Source organism: Pollicipes pollicipes, unplaced genomic scaffold (genome assembly GCF_011947565.3).
Source record: "Pollicipes pollicipes isolate AB1234 unplaced genomic scaffold, Ppol_2.1 Scaffold_7262;HRSCAF=8765_pilon_pilon_pilon, whole genome shotgun sequence".
NCBI lineage: Eukaryota > Metazoa > Arthropoda > Thecostraca > Pollicipedomorpha > Pollicipedidae > Pollicipes > Pollicipes pollicipes.
This window is the reverse complement of record NW_023597055.1, coordinates 2,764,745-2,777,597: the sequence shown is the minus strand read 5'-3', so window position 1 is coordinate 2,777,597 and position 12,853 is coordinate 2,764,745. Positions and strand designations below refer to the sequence as shown.

General features: G+C 55.3%; 1 pseudogene; it reads right to left on the bottom strand.

Annotated features, from left to right (window-relative positions):
- Nucleotides 1-1,493: 1,493 nt before the first annotated feature.
- On the bottom strand, nucleotides 1,494-7,190 carry LOC119114075 (mitochondrial uncoupling protein 4-like; annotated as a pseudogene).
- Nucleotides 7,191-12,853: the final 5,663 nt, after the last annotated feature.

The following is a 12,853-nucleotide window of genomic DNA, read 5'->3' as shown; positions in this document are numbered from 1 at the left end:
CCTCCCCCCCCTCAGCACTTTGACCACAGCATCTGTGTTCTGAGGGCTGGTTCGATGCCCCTCCCACCCCCCCCCCCCCCCCGACCGCGGACACTGGCGGAGCCCGACGAGACATGGCACTGAGGCAGATAACACCTGAACGAGCGCAGCCCAATTGGCTACCAATTCTACTACCCATTCTACTACATTGTAGTACATTTGCCAAGTCGACCAAGTGGTCCACCACACCTACCACATCGCATTATCTACCCACCGCCTCGAGAACCCGACCGACAACAGAGCAAACGACGACGCGCCACTGCTCGGCATAAACTGCTGGGCGCGACGGGCCCATGCCACCCGCGACCCAAGCAACAACCCGCGCGACCAGGACCGAGTCCGCCAGCCGCGAGGCACGTCGGGCCCCGCGAGCCCCCGGAGTCGCCACAGACCCCTGGCTGCGCGACCAAGGCGTGGCGCCGGCGGCTCTTCCTCGTCACGCCTCCTGCCGAGCCCGTGTTGGCGCGAGCGCGCCCGGCGCGGAGGACGGACATCACCATCGCGTTTGAACTGCGCTGGTCCCCGAGCCAAGAACGCAATAGCGCCCCTAAAATGATGCCTCTGTTACGCCTGAGGAGGAGCGACTGCAGGGGTTGTAGTTTGTAGTTGCATTGTTACGGCACGGTGGGTGTCTATGCATTGCACAAACGTCTTGATGTAGCATGGCACTTGGTTCAGTCTGCCCTGAGAAAAGACAGTGCACAGTGCTCTCCAGTGTAGTGCTCGTCCCAACGCCAGCGCGTCTGCTCTGGCTCCTGCGCGCCTCGTGTATCCCAACTGATCACCAGTGCTTCCACACCGCTTGGCGCCACTACGGTGCCAGGACACCCACCACTCCGGTTACCGCATCGCTGACGCTTCCACATCACTGCACCACTGGCGCTTCCACATCACTGCATCGCTGGCGCTTCCACATCACTGCACCGCTGGCGCCTCCACATCACTGCACCTGCACTAATGTGGCGACGTATACTGTATGAGCAACGCACGTGCATTTATGCTGAAAAGACTCAACAGCTGCGTGTACAGCGTTACGGGACCATCTGCAAGAGAGGAAAACAATCAGAAGAGGGCCAGTGAGAAACGCCCGTCCTCCCGCCGCGCACCACTGCGCCTCTAATCCGTGCCTCAAAGCCAGCACATCCAAACCGCAGCCCAGGCCACCCCGACTTACCCAAACAACACTGTCCCCGCCCAGGCCACCCCGCCTTACCCAAATAACACTGCCCCGCCCAGGCCACCCCCATTTACCCAAACAACACTCCGCCACGCCCAGGCCACCCCGACTCACCCAACCAACATCCCGCCCCCAGCTCAACAGCACCGTTACGTGACCCCTTCCCTCACAACAAGCCCATGCGGCTGCCGCCACCCAGGCGTCCGAGTCGGCTGGCAAGAGGGGGGGGAGGGGGGGAGGGGGGGGCGTACCTGGGCGCCTCGCGCGTTGGTCGCCGCTAGAACGTGCCCGTGCCGCACACGCGGCGCAGGTTCTCGTACGTGAACCAGAAGGTGAGACTCCACGGCCGCCTGCCGCATCCAGCAGGGCACGAAGCCCTTTGTACATGGCCAGCAGGCCCTCCTCCCGCACCAGCCGCACGAAACAGTCGACAGAGTTGCGGTACAGCGTGCCCCTGGCGGCGGATCGGAGAAGAAACAGTCGGTCGGCCGGCCCGCCTTCGTCACCGACGGCAGCACAGGCGAGCGGGGACGTTGGCCTGTTGGGTTGCCCGAGTTCCACGCAAGTAGTTAATGGGTTTACTATCATTTATCAGCATGCCCCTGTCTTCATTTCAATCTATCTTCCAGTATCTATGATATCTAATATTTACCTCTATCTTCCACGTATCTATATACTATATATTTACCTATCTATTCATCTACCTATCTTTCTATCAACCCAACTTAAAACAGACGACCGAACAGAAACCATGACGTCCGGTCGCCACATTGCTGCACAGCTGCCCTGAGCCCGGCAGCCGACCGGGGCCGGGTCCGGGTCAAGCCGAGTGGACGTCTGACCTGCCGCGGCTGTCGGTGGGCTGGTTTCATGACGCGCGTCGTGACCACATCGGCGGGGCGTGCCCAGGGTGGCCGACACCAGGCCCGAGGCCACGCTGTCGGCGAGCGGGGTCAGGCCGGGTCAGGGTCGAGGGGTCAGATGGATGAAGTCAGGGTCGGCAGAGCCCAGACGGGACGGGTTCAGGGTCGGCAAGAGGTCAGATGGGACGACGTCAGGGTCGGCAGAGGTCAGACAGACAGAGTTCCCCGGTCGGCAGAGGTCAGACGGATGGGATCAGGGTCGGTATCTGTCAGACGGGACGAGGTCAGGGATCGGCAGAGATCAAGGCCGGGCCGGGTCAGGGTCAGCAGCTATCAGACGGACGAGGTCAGGGTCAGAAGAGGTCGCACGGCCGGTGGTCAGCACGGAACGCCGGATCAGACCACCAGACGCGGGTCACACCATGTCGCACCTCAGCACCACCAGCGCTCCGCACAACCGACACACGCCCGCACCAACCAGAGCCGGCGCCGCGGCTCCGTCCATCCGCAAACGCCGAAACCGCACGGCGCGGTGCTCCCGCTTGACCGGGACCACCACGCCGCCGCAGTCGTCGAGGTCGGTGCCAGCCCCGCCGATGGCGCGCCGCTCACCTGGCCAGAAAGTGCGTGACGGGGCCGTCACCACCATCGCCGTGCCGCGCACCAGGCGAGCCCTTGACCGAGTCGTAGGTGGTGAGGTCGCCCAGGTTCACCAGCGCCGAGCGCTGCACGTTGGGCACGCAGCCCTTCCAGAGGGCGCGCACGGCCGCCGCGGCGCAAATCTGGCGGAAGGCGTGCGCCGCGTTCTTCACCCCTGCGGACCCGCGGGCGGCTGTCACTTCTGCTGGAGGCGCGCCCTGCGCCGCCCGACGGCGGGGGCGGCCGTCACTGTTCGGTCATTGTGACGCAGACACGCAACGGCGGTGGGGGGGGGGGGGGCACGAGTGTCCAGCTTGCGTGAAGAAAAAGAGAAAGCGGACACCCGCGCATATGCCGGGCGAGAGTCACACGGCCCAGCTGTGCTCGAGTTACTGCTGCCGCAGAAACCGGCGCCGACCCCCTCACCCGGGTCTACCCTGCCCAATCGGCTCTCTTATCAACTTGCCCTCCCGCTCCCTCACTCGGGCTCAAGAAGTCTTTACATACCCTCCCCCCCCTTTCCTTGCTATTCCCCACCGGGGCTGGCCCGTCCCCTCAGCTGCCTCGTCTCTATCTGCATCCCCGTCTTATCTGGGCCCGCGTTCCTGCAGTCTGCTGAGCCGGCCTCCCACCTGGGCGCAGCGTTCCCGCGGGAGATGCTCCGCCCCCGCCCGCTCTACGGGCCTCCGGGCCTCGGGGACCTCCAGGGCCTCGGGGCTCCGGGCTCCGGGCCTCACCGGGGCTGGAGACCGAGCAGTCGTCGGCGGCCCTCCGTCTGCATCTGCACCTTGACCAGGTCGGCGGGGCGAGGCGGCAGCAGCTGGCCCAGTCCGCCGGGCGGCGAGTCCGGCCAGCGCCGCCTGCCTGCCGGCCAGCCGGGCCGCCGCTGTACACCGGCGCGGGGCGGGGAGGGGGACGCGGCGCCGCGCCGCACCGGCGGCCCTGCTGAGGCGCGCCACCCGGCGGCCAGGATCGGCCACAGCCACGGCTTCAGTCGTGAGCTGTGCTTCCATTGACAACGTTTTTTTTCCATTGATAATTTCCATTGACTTTCAGTACAAGAGGAAGAGCTCGCTAAACAACACTATGGAGCGAGCATCGGCTGGATTCACAAATCTCAACATACCAAGCTGCGGTGATGACTCGGCGTGATCATAAAGACAGGCTACAACAGTTCTACGCCGCGCACACAGGTGTAGCTGATGGTCACCGTGCGGTGAGACGGTACGGTGGCAGAGGCGCACGATACCTGGTCCTCGTAGCCAACGTCAGCACCACACCCCGGACAAAAACCTCACCCCCAAGCACGCCACCGCACCCGCTACAGCCACACACACGTCGCTGATCGACGCCAGCCACGGCCCTTCCACACAGCGGCGGCGGAGCGGCGGGGCCCGGTCGCGACGTGAGACGGCCCTCACCAGACGGGCAGCGGCTGGCCGGGCCGGCTGACACGGTCACGTAGCCACTCGTAGCCGTTCATCCTCACGCCGCTGTAGATGAGGTGCCGGTAGATGGCGGGCGTGACGCCCTGCCACAGCCTCAGTACGCCCTCCTCGCGCACGACGCCGGCCGGCCAGTGCGGAGGAAGCCCCTGTAAGTAGCGGCGGTCGGCCTGACGAGCGCCGGCTGTCGGAGGAGGTCAAGGGTGGTCAGCAGAGGGTCCATAAAGGTCAGCGGTGTCAGCCAGAGATCGGCAGGAGTCAGCGGGTGTCAGCAGGGGTCAGTAGGGGTCAGCAGAGATCAAAAGGGATCAACAGGGGTGAGCGGGTGTCAACAGATATCTGCGGGAGTCAGCGGTGTCAGCAGGGGTCGAGCAGGGGTCAGCAGGGGTTAGCTGGGTCGGGTGGATGGACAGAGGTCAGGCCCTCGTTGCGGGACAAGTGAGTCGTGTTGGAAGTACCGCCCGGATTACACGGTGACACAGGCTCGTGGGCGCAGCTCGCACGGTTTTAGCTGTTGTGGAGTGGCCACTGTCAGCGGTGTTTGAGTGCCAGCGGAAAAAATCTGTACAGTACAATGTACACGCAACCGGCAGAGCTAAGTCCTCCCCATAACACGACGGGCCATGGCTCGAGTAATTTTCGCAAAGGGGGATTGCCCAAACGCGCAGGGCGATGACAATGGTAAAGCGTCCCAGAACAAACCCGAATACCCGAACGTACGTCAGGAACGGAGGCAAAGTGGTAGACTGGCAAATAATGCTGCCATAGGGCCTTTGCGATGCTCACAAGTTTCTCGCCGGAGACACTAATACATATTCCCGTGCGCGGAAATGTTTGCAAGACAAAGATAAGAATGCAAGGGAAGCAAGAAATAACAAATAAACACTGTATGGCCGACCGCCACATGGAGCCGCTCTGTCATCGCCGAAACAGCCACACCAGCGGGTGGAACACGGTAAACTGCGTGCGGTGGGAACCAAACCGGGTACCGTTCGAGTGACTTTCGCCTGGAATGGTCTGTCCTCATGAACAACCGTTGGCAGGGCTGTGGGTAAGTGCAAAGTATTGTGCCAAGGCTAAGTGACCTAGGACCGGGCCAGGCCTGGAGTTCCTCACCTTCTTTTCTGCAGCCCTCGCCCTGGATTTGAAGACGTGTCTTGGTTAGATCCAAGGGATACGTAACTGTAAAGAAATGAACCAAACTACAATAGCTGAAAAAAATTGAACCAAAACTACAAAGGGCACGAAAACCACGGCATTGCGTGGCTAAAACAAAAACAAAAAAACACACCACGCAGCTGTGGTAAACCACGATCCGGCCCAAGCTGAGTACCCTGCCGACCACCGCACACCGAGTCACACACACTGACTAAGCGAGTCAGCTCCCTCGCTGCCTCGCACCCACCTAGCTCGGCGCAGGTCGCAGCGCCGCACGACAGCATGTACTTGAAACCACAGCTTGTCCGCCACGCCGGTAGGGGCGCTCATGTCGCCTGGCGTGCGCCCCATGGGCGCCGGAGCGGGCCAATCAAGAGCGCTGCTCAGCCGAGCCGCTCAGCACGTCCCGGCGCGGCGGCCCCCTGCACTCCCGCTGTCCTGTTGACGTGAACGCCTCATGTAACATCACACGTCCAGACGCGCAACGCAGACGCAGAGCAGCGCGCAGACCTGTGAAAGCTCACTCGTCCATCGAGACCCGTACCGGTCGGCGGACAGTTTGCCGTGGGCAGCCGACGCCGGCTAAGGCAGGGGTGGGAGGGGCGGCGGCGGCCTGGGAGCCTCTGGAGGCGCGTGCCCTGACCGCCGCTCGTCGCCCCGGCCGCTCCAACAAGGACACAAGGACTCCAACAGCGACAACAAGGACAACCGTCACAGTCCGGATGCATACGACGTTGAGCAAATGAGCGTGGAAGTGTGCTTTAACGCCCATGCTTCGGCATATATCTGGGGATAAGTGAACGAGAAACCAACATAACTTTCAGTGCGTGTTCTGCTTGAGAGCCATTCCGTTGCAAATATCGCGTTGACGAACCTTGGGCCACGGATGAGCTCAAAGTCCGGGGGACGAGACGGGGACTGCGTCCCCCTCAGACGACCTAAGCCGGGTCCCGATCGGGTCCCAAACCAGAATTCACTGGCTTTAACATCGAAGGGTGCAGCGGCTACAGGCTCGGTATCGAAATAGGTGGCGAATGTATTATCTGCGCAGTCAGGGTTAAGACCGAATCGCGTCAACGACAGTCCACTGCGTGCGCTTGTGAGCCAAGGCCTGCCCACAGCAAGCCACAGCTGGCCCCGCGTTGTTGACGCAGGACCCGGACATCGCCACCTCCCGAGATGGTAGCTCTTGGCTGCCCTCCCTCTCCTCCTCTTCCCCCCGTCCCGCCGCCGCCGTACGTGCTCTGCACTGGAGGCTGCGGCTGTGGCCGCGCGTATATATTTCGCTGGAGAATGGTGGCGACCGGCTGGTCAGTACCACGTGGTTCCGACAGATGGCAGCAAAACCGACTTCACCAAATGGCGGGAGGCCTGAACGGCTCCTAGATGGTTTAGGAATGACCTCTGAAATACTAAATGCAAGATGCTTGAATTTTGGTCAGCAAAGCTTCATAATTTTTAAAACAGTTGCCTTTTGTGTGAAAATGTTAAGGTTCTGCTTCCAACGGTGTATGCTCTTACATGCTTGTCATTACATCATTGGAACTTGCTTTAATAAACACCTGGGGATGCACATTCACAGAGAAGGTGCATGACAATGGGGGCAACACATGACAGACAAATGCAGGGCAATAGAGCACAGTATAACAAACACCAACCTTTGGCACACTTTTTGGCAACAGCAGAAGGCTGTGTTGGCCCAAGAGGTCAGAATTGCTGCAGATATGTCTGTTGATAAATGCATGATAACATAAATGTTGCTTGAGATGTGATTCAAGCAGCCTTTTTATGTAGTATACACTTAAAAATGGTGAATTAGTGCATGGTTTCAAAGCTGACGCATTTGAGTATGTCAGTCTCTCACCTCATGCTGAGTATGGATCATCAAAACTTTTGCCTAAGCTGCATGTAATTTGTACAGCTCTAAGCATGGTTTCCATGCATACAGTGTTAGGATGTCAGAGCTTGAAAGACAGCGCTGAGGCCCTTGGTGACTTTATTTCTACCTTATACTCAGTCTGAGTCAATCCAGACCTATTGGTTTGGCTACCGGTTTTCACATAGTCCTTAGCAGTGTCATAGACCAGGCATTAACATGTTGGAGCTTGCGTGAGTTGATTAGATTTTGATGTCATTTTATTTGAAAAGGTTTGCTTGGACTTAGAATATGTGTTGTCCTGTCACAGTGCCTTAGGTTTTCTAACTCATTGCTTTGCCAGGGCATTAGGCTCCAGGACATTTACTAAATCGATGTTTTGGTGCTGGCAACCAGTAGCACTGCTAGAAAGAATGAGCAGTTTTGATAATATCTCCTAGTGTTTTCTTGGATACATAAGCTTACAAAAGTACTTACTACACCACCCATATTTTATATGGATGTTATCACACCTCCCTGCACCTAATGCATGGCTACTGGCATTTCCTGGCTGATATACTGGATAATACTAGCATTTCATCTGGACATTGGACAATGCATCTGGAAATTCATATCCAGACAGCCAGAAAGCACCAGGCATTCCAACTTACCAAACTGAGCTTCACCTTCACAGAATCATGGCAAACTTTCTGGGATTACATGGTTATATTACACTTATAACAGTATCTATCTGAGCTGCATGACTCAACCAGTCACAAATACACATGTAACACAAAGTGCAGATAGAATCACCTTCAGAATCAATATGACATTCACTTAATTGGCTACAAACTCATCAGCATGGGGAGAAAATGTGGTATGACAGTGTGGCAGTGGCCAGACCAGCTTCAATAACCAAAACAATTGCTAACACTTGTTAGCAATTGTTTTGCTATACCTTCCTGTTATTTTTTATACCACAGCTGATGCACCACTATTAATGTGACATCTACATGACTCTGTAAGCATGCAGGATTTAAGCTGGCATGCAGTTGCTGAAACTGCAAAATGTCAGCTAAAAATAACATGAGTCTTCCAAAAATGCAAAGTAATGAAAATCGCATATCTCAGGTGGTGATATGCAGCTAATCCCTATGCAACTAAAAAACAATAGACTACAAAGGTATTCACCTCAAATCAATATGAGACACCATTGCTTGATAACAATGTTTAAATCGGCATGTTCAACTGCATCAAGTTGTCTTACATGACCTAACATAAGTACGAATTGTCTAAAAGGCGTTAACTTGTATCCAACAATAAGACAATGCAAGGCTACGAGCTTGATACATGCGCCTGAAGGCAGTAGAAGTGCAATATGCCTCAAGTTGATAACGGTTCGAACAATCATGGTGCATTATTAGATACCTGAGGTAAAATGCTGGATACAAAGAGATGACTAATTAAGTCTTAAACCGTCAAATACGACTAACAAATCTATGGACACGCGGGTTTACTCCAAGGGTCCTAATCATCGAAACCGGTGGCCACCCTCCTTTTCCTTTGCCAGTGGTTAAGCCACCGCAATCCAAACACCATCTGCGCCATCTAACCTTCCTTCAAGAACTACCAAATTTGACAATGGAATATTTTTTCAATAGTAGCAGCATTTCTTACCACTTATGGCCAAAATACTTTTCCCATTTCAGGAATGGTGATGTTTAATACGGCATATAGGTGGCGTTGATGTTTCTTGGAATAGTCGTTGCGGTTCGATACTTGCTACGGGCGTGGAACCAGTTCAATCGGCCTGCAGATGTCCCGGCCCGACGGCGCTTTGAAAATTTCGGATGGGTTTTTGTTTTGTCTAGATCCCTGAATTACGATTGCACAGCACGTCAGTGGGAATGAGTAATGTACGTCAGCCAGTCAATACACACATTATCTATCTCGTATGCATACTGATGACTCCCAAAGTTTCAGATCGAGCTCGGAGAAACCTCTAAAGAAGTAGTCGCCCGTTGCAGCATCATTGATACCGCGCACGCCTCTCGCTGGCATCCGTCCACTTTCCTCTCGCACTGCATCATTCTAATCCTCATAAAGCCGGGCGTCGCTGGGGGCATAGGTGCCGCCGTTGGGCCCGAGGAGCTTCACGGGCCGCTCTGGCCGGACTCCTAACCAGCCGCTCTGGCCGGACTCCTAACCAGCCGCTCTGGCCGGACCCCTCCCGACCGCTCTGGCCGGCTTCCGCCCGGCCGCTCTGGCCGGAACCCAACCCGGGCGCTCTGACCAGACCCGGGCACTCGCACAAACCTCAAAGAAGCGCTCCTGCACAGGGTGAGACCCGGCAGCGGAGACCTCCCACGATGGCTCAGTCTTGCTCTCTTACCCTTCCTCTTAATTCCATAGCCGCTGCATTAAAGCCTGCATGCCACGCCATATGCATACAAGGTGTCTGCTTTGCTAATACAAATCGGACGATATTTGAAATAAGGCGCATTACGGGTTGCATTGGTCGGTGGCATTTCGGTGACCATCGAACGCAGTCCTTTACCCAATGTTATTCCCAATCACTAGCCGCCAGCGGCATGCCATGGCGCGTAAATTTCAATACCATTGTGCCAGATTACTCACGCTGTTACCGGAAGAGCAGCGTTGCACTTTCTGCGTGCTTTGTGCGAGTCACCGAGTCTAACTTCACCGGTACACAACTTGCTGCCGCATATCCTGACTGCCGTACTCTCTGTCGCACCTTCTGATCCGCTTTCTGACGTTCTTTCTGTCGTACCTTTTGCCGTGCCGTCTGCCGCACTTTCTGCCGTACCTTTGCCGTACCTTTTCCGGTATTTTGTTGTACTTTCGATTAACACAGAGCGGGCTGCTGATGCATTCGGGTCTGTCACAGAGCGGGCTGCTGATGCACTCGGGTCTGCCACAGGGTGGGCGGCAGAGACCACTTCTCAAACCATACATTGTGCCTATAAGGACAGAGGAGCTGGTTAAAATGGTCCCCTTGTGTAAGTTGCGTTGTTATTCGCTGAAAAATCCGCATGCATTCAAATGAAAAGATTATTCATGATCACGTCGCGCCTAAATAACTGCTGAGGGCCGTGCTGCTAAACGCCACCAATGGCTCAGGGACCGGAAATCGCCGAACCCATAGCACTGGATGTTCGGCGTCCACTCCACGTGCATGGAGCACTGTGACCAGCGATCGGGGCCCATGAACAGTGAATTTGGTAATACAGGAACATGGTGAATACCTGGCACTTTGAACACTTTGGTACTTGGATTTCTGGACCGATTCCTCTGCGTGGAAGTTTCCACCAGCTTTTTACATATGCAGGATTGACAAGAAAGAAGCCATTGATGTAGTGTTAATTTCTGATGGAATAGGAGACAAAGCCCATGAAATTGTGCGCCCATCCAGAAGTATGCAAACTTAAAGTCTTGCGCAGCAATGATTAATCGCCTGAAGAATGAGCAGTTGCAAATCAATGTCCATTGCATCATGAAACGGTGGAGTAATGTGTTGAGAGTTGCCCCTTCAAGAATAATCTTTCCAAAACCCTCCCACGGGTCGATGGTTTTCAATGGCCTGACTACAAAAAAGTTATGGCGTGATGTTCCGGCTTCTAAGTGTAATGGGACGACATCGCCGATGGCTGGTCAATCACGGGGTGAAAACAAGCAGACAGAGGTGTTGAGATCCCGCCGGCCTTGGTTCCATCGCAGCTGCACTCTCATTCCTCGATTTTATTAGCAATCAGCTGAGCACGAGTAGTCCGATTTTATTAGTAGTCAGCTGAGCACGTTTGCCCGGCGGACAAAAAAAAAGCGCGCATTAATGTCATGACGTTCAAAACGTTTAGCATGGCATTTAGCTGCTTTTCAGAAAAAGAGCTGCGCATTATCGAGCTTAGAAAGCTGTTTTGGTGTGTTTTTTTTGTAATTTATCTTGTTCTAAAAAACGGATGCTTCCGTAAGTCTTGACTTGAAAATGAGGTAATAATGTTTAGGTCGCGCGCAGGCCCCTTTCTAAGGAAATTTGAGTCGGAGCCACCCGACGGCATGACCGATAGCAAATATGGACTCCCTGGAACTTACTCCAAAATTTATATTGCTCCTCGGATTGAGAGCACTTTATACTTACGATTTGTGTTCACATCAAACAAAAGACGGGGCGAATTACCTACAGCATATAATGTTGGCATAACAAGAGCAAAATGGGGCTAGAATGATTGTAAGCATAAAAGGGGAAATGTCTGATCAGTGGGGGGACTGATTACGTGCGCCTCCTACCCCCCCCCCTCCACGCTAACACGCTCACTTAACGTGTTAAGAAGCCTTCCACTGCCCAGGTGTTATTGTGCCTCCGTACTGCGATGCCGTTCTGTGAACTAAGCTAACACGCTGCGCACAGTCGGCCTCGCTCTCAACACGAGGGATGGCTCGCCCGAGCTCGTCTGGGCACAGCGTCAACCGATAGCGAACACTGTGGACATCCTCCTTCCGAGAAGATGTGCTACAGCTTTAGAGGCCTGCCAGCGCCACCTAACAAACGGGCAGCAGCCAGCCCCGTGGTTCATGGTTCATACAGCACCTCAAGCTGGCAGGACCCGCACCATCTGAGTGCGACAGCAGCCAGCCCCGTGGTTCGTGGTTTACACAACGTCCCAAGTTGGCAGGACCCGCACCATCCGAGTGCCATCCCCTGCAGCGAGGCTCACCACAGGCAGATCGCCACAGCGCCACCGACGCCAGGCGGGACTTCACAGTGTACGCTCGGACCAGAGCGGGGAACGTGTCACTGACGAGATAGTTAACGAGTCACTTTAAATATATGAAATTTATAAATTTGACGGTCCGGATACAATTATCCATTGGAAAAGCGGAAACGTTCGGCTTTAAGCCACCGCGACAGCTGCAAGCCACCGAGCCCGATCCCAAGCATGCTGCTTCTGATCAGGACTGTGGGAAACCCAATGGGTCATCTAACTGCGGTATGGATCCTCTCTCATGTTGTTGACTGCAGCGGTGGGTTCATTTCCCCGACAATGTGTCGACGGCCGACAAGGTGACCCGCTGATCGCACCTGAACACAGGCCGCCTCGTGATGTCTTGTAAACTGGAGCTAAGAATCGTCTTGCTTCACCTTCTGTTCTTCTGAATCGTCTTCGCTTCATTCGTCTGTCCGGCGACGTGCTACAGCACATGTTGGAGCGGGTGCTGATTTCGTCGTATGCCGGTAGCTTCCGCTGAGGCAGCACCAGCCATGCTGCCTGGCTTCTGATGTTGGTCTCTGATTTGCGCCGTCCATTCGCAAAATTCAAACATTGGATCTTAGTTCAGACTGGTTTGTTTTTTTTAAACTATACTGGAGTCCATTTCCTGTTGGTTTATTCATGCACAGACCCTGACCCTGCCTTTCTCGATTTTTTTTTGTCGCGAAAGTCATGACCAGGATTCCGATTCCGAATGTCCTCGGATCAGCCACATGGACAAAGTTCTCCCATCGGAAACGGGACAAAATACAAATTGCCTGCGAAATCCTGCGAACTTGGACCAAATGTATGCGAAATCGCCAGCATCTGGTGTAAAGCCTCTGGGCTCCGGGGTTTGGGGGAGGGGCACTATCACTTGGCCCTTTCCATTGACTTCGTCCCTGCCTCGC